The sequence below is a fragment of the Acanthisitta chloris genome, unplaced genomic scaffold, assembly GCF_000695815.1.
Source record: "Acanthisitta chloris isolate BGI_N310 unplaced genomic scaffold, ASM69581v1 scaffold13498, whole genome shotgun sequence".
NCBI lineage: Eukaryota > Metazoa > Chordata > Aves > Passeriformes > Acanthisittidae > Acanthisitta > Acanthisitta chloris.
Window position 1 is genome coordinate 21733 of NW_008685453.1, and position 14867 is coordinate 36599.

Genomic DNA, 14867 nt, shown 5'->3' on the forward strand with positions numbered 1-14867 from the left:
CAGTATCTCTACACTATTCCCACTTTACCTGTCCCTGTTTCCACAGACTATGCCTAGTTTCTTGCATCTGGGGATCATGAGCTCTTGCACTTTATGAAAGACATCCTTAAAGATCTTCCAGCTGTTTTGTAAATTTCTATGATTCTAAATTCTAAAATTCTATGATTCTATGATTCTGTCCCCTTGTCCTTGAGGGCAATTTTCCCAGGGGTCCCATTGACTAATTCCTTGAAGAGCTGGAAGTTTGCTTTCCTAAAGTTCAGAGTCTTGACTTTACTCCTTACCTGACCCACACCCCTCAGGACTGCAAACTCCACCAGTGAATGATCACTGCAGCCCAGGCTGCATTCAATCTTGACATCCCTGGTTATCTCACTTGCACTGGTGACCTCTGGTCAGGCTGTCTATTGCCTGGCTAAAGACATTACCATCCATGGAATGCCTACAGCTCTCCATGTTACTTTCCCAGCAGATATCAGGGTGGTTGAAGTTCCCCAGCAGGACAAGAGCCTGCAAGCATGATGCCTCCCGTAGTTGGAGCTAGAAGGTTTCGTCAATAGGCTCCCCTTGATCAAACAGCCTGTAGTAGACACCAACCATGAGGTTCCGTTTGTTGCCTCAGTCTCTTATTCTTACCCACAGGCTTTCAACCTGTTCATGGCTGTTCTTCAGAGACAACTCCTCACACTCTATCCATCTCTTGATGTAGAGGGCAACCCCTCTGCCTCTCCTTCCTCCCCTGTCTCTTCTGAACAGCTTGCAGCCATCAACAGTCACACTCCAGTCATGAGATTCATCCCATCATGTTTTAGTAATGGCAGTTCTTCCCTAGTGACCCAAGTAAAAGAAACTATGAGAAATCCTCCTCCCTAATGATGCTGCAGAGAGTAGGCACAGGGAGACGTCTGTGTAAGCACACATTTAATTAAAAACAGCTGAAGGAAGCTTAGTGGAACTTCATAACCAAATCAAAACAAAACAGCAGTAAAATCTTTGCTTCTAAAAGCTGCTCTGCTTCATTTCTGAAAAGCTCTGATAAGACTCTATATCAACCAATACTGAAGAGAAAAATTTCAGCCAGTTTCTCCTTAAAGACAAGTATCCTAAAGATATAAGTTGCTTTGTAAATAGGAGAACCACATTCTCCTTCAATACAATCTAAACCAAACTATAATATTAGGAAGACTGAAAGTTTGGTCAAAGCAAACCTCTAACTCTTCAGCCCCTGTAAGGATCTGAAGGGAATTGCAGGCTTTTCAGAAAAAAAGAGCTGTTGGATTGAAAGAGATTTCCCTTCTGCATCACTATGCATATCTTGCTGCTTATTTATGGAATCGCTCCCCAATTTTAGTAGCAGTCACCCAGTCTCAGATTTCTGTTCCAGCTTGTTTTATGCATCTCTTGCAACCCTACCTACTCCATTTCACACTGTGCAAGGCTCCAGAAGACAAGAGATCATGCTCAAGCTCTTTCCCCACAGGGTTCTCTATAAAGCAGGGAGCAGCAGTAAGTCTCAGCTACCACCTTCACTGTTCAACCTTCCTTTTTCAAAGGAAATGCACTTTTTTTCCAAAGGAATGAGCAGAGACCACCACAGATGCCAAAGGAGATGTAGGATGGGACATGGAAACTATCTCATAGCTTTATATCCCAACTTTTGAAATCGACTATGCAACCTTGTAGCATCAGAACACTAATAAAGCACTTGGCATCTCAGTGGTACTGGCCCATTCGACAGCACAAACTACATCTGTGGGGTCAGGCAAGTTGGGAAGACTATAAGAATGCGGAGAGGTCATGTAGGGAGAAGATTAGGAGGAAGCCCACCTGGAACTTGGTTTAGCCCTTAAAGTCAAGGACAACAAAAAGTTTTTCTAAATACATTGGGAGTGAAAGGAGGGTCAAGGAAGGTGTCCATCAATTGATAAATGCGGAAGGTAGTATAGTGACAGGGGATGCAGATAAGACAGGTACTCAAAGCCTTCTTTGTCTCTGTCTTTAATGTCAAGACCAGGTGTCCTCAGGATACCCAGCTCCTAGAGCTGGAAGTTAGTGATGGGTAGATGAGTTAAGCCCCTTTAATCCAGGAGATGGTTAATGACTTGCTATGCCAATTGGATGCTCACAAGTCCATGGGTCCTGATGGGATCCACCCCAGGGTAATGACAGAACTGTCAAAAGAACTCACTAAACCACTTACAGTCATCTACCAGCAGTCCTGGATAACTAGAAAAGTTCCGTCTGAGTGGAAATTAGCAAACATGACACCTGCCTATAAGAAGGGTAGGAAGGAGGATCCAGGGAACTACAAGCCTGTAAGCCTAACCTTGATTCTGGACAAGGTCATGGAGATCATCCTGAGTGCCATCACACAGCACATGTAGGGCAACCAGGGGATCAAGTCCAACCAATGTGGATTTATGAAAGGAAGGTCCTGCTCAACCAATCTGATCTTCTATGACAAAGTCACCCACTTAGTGGCTGAAGGGAAGGCTGTGCATGTGGTCTATCTGGATTTAAGTCAGGCATTTGACACTGTCTCTCACAACATATTTCTAAAAAAACTGGCTGCTCATGGCTTGGATGGGTGGACTCTTCAATGGGTAAAAAATTGGCTGGATGGCCAGGCCCAGAGAGCTGTGGTGAATGGAGCAAAATCCAAGTGGTGGCCAGTCACTAGTGGTGTTCCCCAGGGCTCAGTATTGGGACCAGTCCTGTTTAACATCTTTATTGATGATCTGGACATGGGGATTGAATGAACCCTCAGTAAATCTGCAGATGACACTAAGTAGAGTGGGAGTGTCAATCTGCCTGAGGATAGGAAAGCTCTACAGTGAGACCTGTACTGACTTGATCAATGGGCTGAGGACAACTGCATGAGGTTCAATAAGACAAGGTGCTTGGGTCCTTCACTTGGGACACAACCCCATGCAGCGCTACAGGCTCAGGGAGGAGTGGCTCAAGTGTTGTCCATCAGAAAGAGATTTGAGACTGCTGGTGGACAGTGGCTCAATATCAGCCAACAGTGTACACAGGTGGCCAAGAAGGCCAATGGCATCCTGGCCTGTATCAAGAATAGTGTGGCCAGCAGGATTAGGGAAGTGATCAACCCCTTGTACTTGCACAGGTAAGGCACATCTCGAGTAGTGTGTTCAGTTTTGGGCCTCCCAATTTAGAAAGGACATTGGGGCACTGGAATGAGTCCAGTGAAGGGCAACAAGGCTCACAAAAGCTCTGGAAAACCTGCCCTATGAGGAAGGGCTGAGGGAATTTGGCTTGTTTAGCCTTGAGAAGAGGTGGCTCAGGGGTGACCTAGTCACTCTCTACAACTACCTGAAAGGGCTTGTAGACAGGTGAAAGGGATTGTAGACAGGTGGGGGATGGTCTCTTCTGCCATGCCTGCAGTGAGATGACTAGAGACATAAGGTGAAATAGGGGAAATTCAGATGAGATGTTAGGAAATTTTTTTCACTGTTAGGGTGGTCAGGCACTGGAATAAGTTGCATAGGGAGGTGGTGGAGTCACCATCCCATGAAGTGCTTCAGAGGCTTCGGGATCTGATGTTAGAGGATATGGTTTAGGGTTTAGGGGTTACAGCAGAGTGGCAGGCTAGTGGTTGGACTCAATAATCTTAGAGGTCTCCTCCAACCTTGGTGATTCTATGATTCTATGTGCACATGGGTAGAAATCACATTATGAGTTCTTACAGGAGAAATCCAAATGCTGAAAGGCAAGTATTTTATCTGAGGTAAGAGAAAGCAGTAGCAAAATGATCATTTTCAGCAATATCCATTAAATTGACAGGAACTTCTCGGAAGCAGTCCAACAAAACCTAAATAACTGTTTCATCCCAAGAAAGGACAGAAAACCCTCAAGAAAGTGTTAGAGGACACCAATATAAACTTTTGTACACAAACTCAATACTTTTTTTCTTTTGCCAGTGCTAACTTGTATGGCTAGGTAGAATGAGCTTCTTTACCACTGAAAGTATAGGCTTAAGAGAAGAGCTCCATAAAAAGAAAAAGAGCATAACCTTCAGCAAGAGAAATCTGAAAAGGACTAAGTAAGTGCTCTGTGTCAACTTCTGCAGCATTCTTTGCTTCCTTAGATGGAAGATCATGTTCCTGGGGGACTGACATCCACCCTCCTCCCCAATGCTCCCACAGCATGTTGTCCTTGTATGCATGCTTTCCTCCTTCTGTTCAACTGCCATTCTCCTGTGTCTGCTTCAGTAGCTCTGTAAACATGACCTGTGAAGTGCCTCTTTCACCTTCATGTTGTTTCAAGGATGCTTCAGTATAGCAGTAAGATACATATTAGTCACAGCAGTAACAGAAGGCAATAAATACAAAAACTGTCCCTATGTTTTGTTAGTCTGCTTCCAGAGTGGGTGGAGAAGTTAAACTGTTAGCAATGCAAGCTCATTGCTGCACACTTACAGCACTGCCACCACCACGAATTAATCTCTGCTGAAGGCAAGAGAGACTATCAGCAGATGCCTGAAAAGGATTCCAGAGAAGCCTGTGGAAGGCTGATAGTGAAAAAAAATAAAATTATTTCTTTACAGACTCTCAATTACACCCCAGAACATCTGTCAAAGACACACAGAGATAATGTGGCAAGCCAGAGCAGGACAGGCATCTGTTTACTACAAGGATATGCCCATGCCCTATATACTCACTTCTCAAGATAATTATAGCATTAACACCTTCTCACCCACATAAGCCGACCATTTTCCCCAAGGTGATTGTAAGGAATTGGTAGGTGAAAATCCCTTCAATCAGTAAGAATTTTGGTCAGCTGAACTTAAGCTCAGGGACAATCTTGAGTTTAGGGTAAGTTTTCATAGCATTATTAATAGAAGGTTATTACAGGCACAGAACTGAGGGATCATCTGCATATATTTACCATATTGACTTGGAATACTTTCTGCCTCGGTAAAATGAATATCACTCTGCCAACAGATCAGGGACACTACTTGTGTAGATGACTAACACCCCCCAATATTGTTGGGTAAACTACTTCTGAAGAGAAAGAGATGCCATGCAAAGTAAATGTAAATGCTTCCAGATTGAAACACAAAAACATCCACAAGTACAAAAAAGACTGATATCTATTAAACTCATCCAAATCTACAAACACACCATAAATATTATTGTCCACTGTTATGTTTTTTCAAAAGTTTAAGTTTTTTTTAGAAGCCTGAATTACATATCTTTCAAGACACTTAATATTTTAGGTTCAGAAACTGAAGATGTTAACTTTTTGATTTGTACATGATAATCAAGTGCAGAAAAGCAAAATAGAACTAAAGTACAGAAGAAAACAATTATTTTAGATGTTAAAATATATTACAAGGGAAGAGATAGGGATTTTGTCATGTTTTCTAAAATCAGTATTATCCTTGTAAATTCATATCCAGTTCAAAATGTGAGAAAACAATTATCCTGCATTTAATATTCTTTGCCTCATTTTAACTTCATTTTCTATATGCTTCAGATAAAAGGTACCATCATTCATAGAAGATGTTTTCCTCTAGACAGCAGCATCATGTTGCCTTTCAAAATTTAACTTCACAGTTAAGTAACTAATGATAAAGAATATGCAACAAGGACCTTACCTTTTACACCACCAAATGGACCATAAGTCATATTACAAGCAGTTCTCTGAAGGTTGTGCTCATACATCAGTTTAATCTGATACTGGTTCCCATGGTCCACATTTCCCAAAGCTCCTACAGAAAATGAAGGGTATGTATTTATAGCTATGATCCACGCACTGTGGAAGTAAAGGAGTACCAGTGTAAACAACCTGGAAAAAAACTGTAACTTAATCCTAGTGACTTTGAGATATGAAGGCTCACACTTCTGCTTTCTTTTAAAAAAATCACCAAGCTACAAAATTCCTAAAGGCCAGAACCAGGAACAAGGTCTCGTTATATTAAACATGGTATAAAGACCTAGGAAGATGATGAGATTTTATTATTTAAATGTATTTTTCTTCATGTTAGGCACAACTCTTAAGGTCAGAAAAAACCCTTCTCAAAGGGGAATTCTTACAATTCTCTAGCTATTCAGTGAATATACTATATCCAACAGCCAGCCTCAGTTGTAATAGTCTTTGTCTCAAATTAAGCTGTAGCAAGTCATTAGCTATAATCTGACAAAGCTATGTTTAGGGCACACTTATCACTTGCCTTTATTCTGTCTGAAATTGAATGCAGTCATCAACAATGCAAAGATAAAAGACAAACATATGGCACCAAAAATAATTTCATGATATACATTACATTTTCTGAAAACTTCTGCATGAATTTTAACTTCCTGACTCCTTCAGGGAACTAGAAGAAATCCAAAAAGTCTTTCTAAAGAAACTAAAGTTAAAGCTCCCCTTTGAAGAATCAGAAGTCTTTCCTGAACCCCATGAAGAAAGTAAAGTTCTTAATCATGTAGAGCAATACTTAAGGACTAATATCAGCAAGCAAAAAAAAAAGCCTTTGAGACCAATCACATCACCTGGGAAAAAGGTGTTTTGAGTGAATGATGCATAAGCTAAATGCTACCACAGCTTTAAGTATACAAAGATTATTTCAACAACATCTTAAACAACATGCTATGAAAGATTTGTAGCTTATGCTAACCTTTTAGGCAATTTCTCCAATTAAAATCAAATAAAGCTTTTAAACAATTACCCCTCAAGCAAGCCCACCTTAGGGAAAGGATTGGAATAGACATGAGAGAAAATACCCTAGCTGAGTATGAGTTCTACCCTAGAGAAGCAGCAACATCTGAGGAAAAACGAGTTCAAAAGTAGCCAGTCTGTGTATACTGACTTCGATACAATGCAATATCCAGGCCATACTGTAGCGAGCTCTGAAGGATGCTTTGATTTGTCAAGGGGAAGCAACATACTAATTTTATTGTGAATAACAGATATGGCAACATGTATAAAGCAAGTAAAGATCTCACTTTATGAAAGTGCAATTTCCCATGGAAGCATAGAGAAATAATGATTGTTATTTCTCAAAGGAGCTTGTTTGACAGTACCCATTCAGATGACAGAAATCACCATTAAAGCATGAATGCTTAGAGATTATAGTATGGAAAGACTATTAAAGGATTGTAAAATTTTACTTTTATTATTACTTAAATGTTTAAGCCATTTAGACCAAACAGCAAACTATAACTAGAAAGGAATTCTAGACTTATTGTAGTATGTTGTTAATGCAAATTTTAAAATAAATTGCTTTAATAAAAATTTTACCAGTAGGCTACTGTCCTAAGGCATAAGCACTACTACAGTGAAGAGAAAGCATGAAAACTGCAGTACATCTCAAAGTATCAGCCCTCAACAAAGACCAGTTTTACAGGTGTCTCAGGATAGGCAAGCAGAATCTAGAAAGAGAGCATGTGTTTGTAACCTGTCTGCCTACAAGGCTGTGAATAGGAAGCGACTGCTCCTACAAGAAAACCATGTTCTTGTAATGAAAGAAGCCACAACTGCCCCTGCACAGAGAAAATAATGCCATGTTGTCTATTGAATTTTGAAGATGGGTGTACATTTAACACATCTCTTAAACCTGTTCTTTGACCTAAGCATATAGAAGAAAGACATCAATGCACAGAACAGGTACTTTGTGACTTGCCTCTTCATATACAGAGAGAACACTTCATATAGAATTTCCAGCCAAAGGCAGTAGAAGAAAAAAGACTTTGGAAAAAGCACAGTGGTTTCACCTTCTTACCAGTATTAACCTCCTGTCTTCTCATGGGCTACATTACCAATGTTCTGTGTTTCTAAGAAATTATCTGGAGTTTTGAGTTCAGAAATAATTGCAATTGTTTATTTTTAAGGAGCTAAGTAAGTTGGCATTATACAACCATTTGTTCACTAGCATTCTGAACAGTAACATACACTCCTAAAACCATAATGAGAATTAGTTGCTCATTAGCAACCGCAGACCATCACACACACATCACAGCATCTCAGGCACTGAGCAGATCAGCAAACCTCTGTTAACCTCTGGGAAATATCTAGGTCTAATTACTAATGTTTCCTCTTCATACATGAGTTTGAGTGAGAGAACACATCTGCAGCTCTTCAGGGATTAGAAGCAAACACTGTATATACCAAGTTTACCATAAACCTTATCTAAACTTTAGAATACACTTACAGTTATTAGAAAGCTTGGATCTGTAAACTCACCTGAAACAGCATATACACAGAGTTTTCGACAATGCAGTACAGCCAGATGAAGTCCTTCAGTACCACTGTAAAGAAAGGTAAAAACCACTATTTTCAGATAAATTCCAAGTAAAATTCATACAGGATAAAATTCAAGTGACATATTGAAATTGTTTTCATGTATGGGCCGAATGCAAAGGTTTGGATGTTAGATGCTGGCATAAAATCTCAGAAATATTGATCTTCCTGAATTCATGCTGAAGTATTTGAAGCTAATTTGAAAATCAAAATGAATCCACTAAGAACATATTTCCAGATTTAGATAAGAAGAACAACCCAACTGTTTTCCCACTTTAGACCAAAACTCAATTCAAACAAGGTACTGTTAATCCTTCATGAAGGGCCCATATGAGGATCATCCCTTAAGTAAAAATTCTCTCACATCAAGATGATTCAAGAACCAGATCAAATGCATACTATAGGATTCATAGGTGTGATTAATAGTTGTCCATCTGGAAACTGAAAACTCACTCTCCAAAACAAAGGAAGAAAATCACATCTGAGACTTAAATAAACAGCAACATAGTACTGCCATTTACTTACGAAACAAATTTTCCCACTTCCACCTGCAGTATTGGTTCTTGCAACTGCACTTCCAAGAGTAAGTCTTCAGGCTGTACTTCATCTCCAGGTTTCACAGGATGGGGATTAAAGATTCGGAGGTATCCCATGTAACTGCCCACAATAACTTTATCTAAAAAAATAAACCAATCAAAAAACAAACCCAAACACATAGGATACTACACAATACAACAGAACATGTGAAATTCAATTTTCTGCAGAAGTGCTTCAAAAAGATAGAATGCTGACATGATTCAATTAATGTTGGTTATGCTCTGTCTTCTAGGTTAAGATTAGCAATTACCTTCTTTTGCAGATCCATGAAAATCTGTCAGCAAAGGATTCAGTATGGCAATTATCATGGTGGTGACATTGACCATTGTTATTATTTCATCACCTTAGGTTGGTGTTCACATTTCTTAAACAGTCCCATTCTGGTTTTGAAGAGTACTTCAGACTTGCAGTTTCTACATCTTAGATTTGTGCATAGACATATCATGCCAGCAGAAGTGTGGAGTTTCAAAATTATGATCAATGGCATTTATCCAAACACAAACTAAAGCCAGGGAATTACTACACCAGGTCAACAAAGCTAGACCTTGAGATCACCTGCCTCAGGATCACCTGAGACAGACCCTTTATCTCAAAGATGAACACAGTAGTTACATTAGAGTTATTCTGGAACTGGTATCGGTATTTTAAGCAAGTAGTCATTTGGTTGCTAGTTGAATAACAAAAAACTATTAATGAAAAAAAACCAAAGAGATGCCTTCCATGATAAAAACCAACAACTCAAGTCAGTTGTCATCATACCGATACAGATCAAAATCAAATCCAATAAAACTTGCCCACAAGTCTGAAGAATCATACAAGTACTCCTAAACCAAGTTCACCAGGCTCTAAAATCTTTGCATAGTTCCACAGGATCCCATGTCAAAAGCTCAGAACAGCTGGTTGCTTCCTTTCTTCTTCAGCCACAAAATAACTTGCCCTCCTAAGTCCTTCATTCAGAAAATATTCACTGACTTCCCCACTCCCACCTTTTCCTCTGTAACAAGTATTCCATCAGCAGTAAACCAAATCCATTCTAGCTATTCATTTATTAATACTTAAGTAAGGATATTTTGATTCTGTTTTAATTGTTAGGCAATTGAATAATTTTTGTCCTGAACTCTGGAAGAAAAAGAGCCTAGTCTAACCAACAAAGAGAAAATATAATGTTGAGAAAGTCAATAAAACAGCAGACTACTACTCCCACAACAGTATTTTCAGTCCTGCTTTTATATAAATTATAGGGGGTTTCCATCTAGGAAAAGAATATTCTGAACTCTGACAGAATCTTGGGGTTTTTGAACATAGGTTGGTCTACATGATACCAGGCCAGCAGACAAGAGACAGGATGCATCTGTCTCAAAGAGGGAAAAGGATCTCAGCCCAGGAGTTAGCAGGGCTCATTGACAGAGCAGTAAACTACATTTGAAGGAGGAAAGGGAGGAAGCTAGGATGGTTACAGACAAGCCTGAGGGTGTCATGCCAAAGTTTGAGGGATGGTGTGCTAGCAAGGTCCTTCAGTCTGCCATCTCAATGGAGGCAGGGGATGGAGATCTACATGGCAGCAAAGGCTCAAGGGTTAATAATGTGTTAGAAATCACGGAAGTGCTTGACAACAGTCACACAGGAATTAGGGCTTCACACAAAAAGGTGGCAGGACCAATAGCCCACTGAAGTGCATTCACACCTAAGCACATAGCACGGGCAACAAATAGGAGGAGCTGGAAGTCATCGTGCAGCTGAAAAATTATTACATAGTTGCCATGATGGAAACATGGTGGGATGACTTGCATAACTGGAGTGCTGCAATGGAGGGCTGTAAACATTTCAGAAGGAATAGGCAAGGAAAGAGAGGTGGCATATGTTAGAGAGTGTCTTAACTGTCTAGAGCTTAATGATGGTGACGACAGGGTTGAGCATTTAAGGGTAAGAACCAGGGGAAAGGCGAACAAGGCAGATTTCATGATGAGAGTTTGTTATAGACCACCCAACCAGGATGAGAATACAGATGAAATATTCTATAAGCAGCTGAGAGAAGTCTAACAATCATCAGCCCTTGTTCTTAGGGGGAGTTCAGCTTACCAGATGACTGCTGTAAATACAAGACAGCAGTGAGAAAAGTGTCTAGGAGATTCCTGGAGTGTGTGGAAGGAACTGCCAGACACAGCTGATGGAGGAGTCAACTAGGGAAGGTGCCACACTGGATTTGTTTGTAAACAAAGAGGGATTTATATGTGATGTGAGGATTGGAGGCCATCTTGTGCCAGAGACCACAACATGATGTTTTCAATTCTCAGAGAAAGAGAGGGGTCAGCAGAACTGCTATCTTGGACTTCCAGAGGTCAGACTGTGGCCTGTTTAGGAGACTGGTTGAGTGAGTCCCTTGGAAGGCAGTCCTGAAGAGCAAAGAAGTCCAGGAAGGCTAGACATTCTTCACGAAGGAAATCTTAAAAGGTACAGGAGCAGGACGTTCCTGTGTGCCAAAAGATGAGCTTACAGGGAAGACCAACCTGGCTGAACAGAGAGCTTTGGCTGTAACTCAGGGTAAAAAACACAGATTATGGCCTTTGGAAGAAGGGGCAACCCATTCAGGCAGGCTACAAGGAAGTCATGAGATTATGCAAGAAGAAAATCAGAAAGGCCAAAGCCCAACTAGAACTTAATCTGGTTACTTCTATAAAAGACAATAAAAATGTTTTTACAAATATTTTAGCAACAAAAGAAGAGCTAGAGAGAATCTCCATCCTTTAGTGGATGTAGTGGGTACATAGTGACAAAGGATGAGGAAAAGGCTGAGGTACTTAATGCTGCTCTTGCCTTAGTCTTTAATAGAACAAGAACAGTTGTCCTCTGGGTAACCAGCCCCCTTAGCTGGTACAGGGAGCAGAATGAGGCCCCCATAATCCAAGGGGAAACAGTCAGCATTCTGCTACACCACTTAGACACACACATCTTACTGGGCCAGATGGGATCCACTCAACTGTGCTGAGGGAGCTGGTGGAAATGCTCACCAAGCCACCCTCCATCATTTATCATCAGTCCTGGCTAATTGTGGAGGTTACAGTTTACTGGAGGTGAGCAAATCTAACACTCATCTACAAGAAGGGTCAGGAGGATCCGGAGAACTACAGGCCTGTCAGCCTCACACTGGTGCCAGAAAAAGCTATGGCTCAGATCATCTTGAGGGCCATCACATTGCACATACAAGACAGGGGATCAGGCCCAGCCAACATGGGTTTATGAAAGGCCAGGTCTATTTGACCAACCTGATCTCCTTCTATGGCAAGGTGACAGGCTTAATGGATGAGGGGCAGACTATGGATGTTGTTTACCTGGACTTTAGTAAAGCCTTTGACACCATTTCCTGCAGCATTCTCCTGGAGGACATGGCTGCCCATGGCCTGGACAAGTACACGATTCACTGGGTGAAAAATGGGCTAGACAGCCGAGCCCAGAGAGTGGTTGGTAATGAATGAAGTTAAATCCAGTTGGTGGCCTGTCACAAATGGTGTTCCCCAAAGCTCAGGATTGGGGACAGTCCTGCTTAATATCTTTAACAACCTGGACAAGGAGATCAAGTGCACCCTCAGTATGCTTGCAAATGACACCAAGTTGGATGGAAGTGCTGCGGGAGGAGGGTAGGATGGCTCTACAGAGGGTCTGGACAGGCTGGATTAATGGGCCAAGGCCAACGGTATGAGGTTCAACAAGGCCAAATGCTGGGTCAGAGCAATCTCGTGCAACACAACAGACTTGGGGCAGCATGGCTGGAAAGCAACCCAGCAGAAAAGGACCTTGAATGATGGTCAGCAGTGGCTGAACATGAGCCAACAGTGTGCCCAGGTGGCCAAAAAGGCTAATGGTATCTTGGCTTGTATCAGAAATAGTGTGGCCAACACACCAGGGAATTGTCTCTCCATACTCAGCAGTAGTGAGGCTGCACCTTGAATACTGTGCTCAGTTTTAGGCCTCTCCCTACAAGAAAGCCATGGATGTGCTGGAGTATGTCCAGAGAAGGGCAGTGCACCTGATGAAGGGTCTGGAGGTGTACCAGGTGAGGTACAACTTAGACTGGATATTAGGAAAAATTTATTGACCAAAAGGGTTGTGAAGCACTGGAAGAGACTACCAAGGGAAGTGACTGATTTACCATCCCTAGAGGTGTTTAAAGGATGTGTAGACGTGGTGCTTAAGGACATAGTTTAGTAGTGGACACGGACTGTTAGCTGTTGGACTCGGTGATCTTAAAGGTCTTTTCCAACCTACATGACTCTACTGAGTCCCTCCTGCTGACAAAGGTTGTACACCAAGTAACAGGTCGACTTTATTCAAATCCTCCTGAAAAGGGACAATCTAAAACTAAAATTATTAAAATCATTTCAGAAGAGTATGGCAGTGGTAATATCAAATTCAGTATCTCTACTGAGCAAAAACAGAGTTCCAAGGTGATCACGAGTGTATCAAAAATCCCAAATATTTATTAATTTAAAATGCATACACACACAAAAAATCTCCCTGACAGCAAAGATCATTTTACATTATTAATGACTACAAAGAAAAGCAAGGCTGACTCAAGCAGAGTCCCTTATTTTCCAAACCAAAAGGGTTGCTTTGGTTTTTCTAAATTCTTAGCTTATTAGCTCTCACCTTCCTTTTCTTTTTTTTCCCCCGAAGTTTCTCAACAACTTGAGAGGTGTTTGTTCTCTGACTAACTGAAAATGCTTTATTTTAAAGATATATACTACTGGAAGTGAATAAGGGAATTAGACATGAGAGAAATTACTAGTGAACAGAAGCAAGAATTAGCATGTTGAGAAACACACAAATACAAAAGTACAGAGAGCACTGAATTTGTCTTCTCAAGTCTACAAGGACACATTAAAGAAAGACTTCAAACTAACTGGCCAACTAGACTGGCTAACAAGTTTTAGTGTGCATTGGTAAAAGGAAACTTGCAGCTGTGTGGCTTAAAAGTCAGCAACCACATAATTCTGAATTTACCTTGTCCACTGCCACTATTATCAACATCAGCAACACACAGACATCCTTGGTCAAATTCTTCCTTCTCTCCAAGGATGGTGGACCACCAGTCTCTAGCTTTAAACAAGGACATTCTTCTTTACTGAAAAGGAAACAAACCATTGTTAAAGTGTATACTAATATATAGACAAGTGTTTATACAAACAACTCTTCCCTTGAAAACAACAGCAGATTTTCTTGAGTATATTGCACCTCTTAGCTTCATATTGCACTAGGGTGAGCTATGTCAATTTCAGTTGTCGCAGGTGTCTGGTTATGTAGTTCAGAAAACAACCTCAAGAATCTTCTTGTCATTAGTTTACAAAGTAGTTGTAATAGAAACTGCTGGTTATATGAGGAAAATGAAACAAAATGTCAGCTTTTTAAAAATTGTTACAAGCTTTCTGTTGCAAGCATTAAGCAATAAAAAGTTTTTGAAGTCACAGAACTGATTTTCTCTCTTACCAAGGAGAAAGATTCTGATCAAAAAAAGATTCTCATACAAGCCTTCCGCAAGACAACTTATTTTAGAGAGGTAAATAAAGACATAAACAGACATCAAAACCTCCACCGAGTAATCGCCTTGAAGACGCTCCAGTGACACGACTAAAGAGCTCGGTCATAGAGGGCACAAATCAGCTTTTCTGCTCCCTACCTGCAGTTATTTTAAGAAGGGGGGAGGGCGGAAACGAGGAGACTAATCCTTTTGTAGGCGGCTTGACAATAACATCATCCTGGTTCAAAACTCCCAGCCCCATCCCTATGAACCTGGACACGCTCGCTCCGCAGCCCGCACCGGGGGCGATGGGCAGCCCGGCAGCAACAGTTCCAGCGGGAAGCAGGGAAAAAACAGGCGGGATTCAGAGCAAACGCAGGTTGCAAGCCCGCGTCTTTCCTCTTTAAAACAAACCACGTCCAGCAAAGAAAAACATTTATTCTTCCCCTTAGGCGGTTCCCGTGGCTTCGCCCGCTAGGCAACCTGCGGCTGATGC

General features: G+C 41.1%; 1 pseudogene; it reads left to right on the top strand.

The window, feature by feature from the left end:
* The window catches only part of LOC103807060, a 15193-nt pseudogene extending 11057 nt beyond the window's left edge, over positions 1 to 4136 (top strand).
* The last annotated feature ends 10731 nt before the right edge of the window (positions 4137 to 14867 follow it).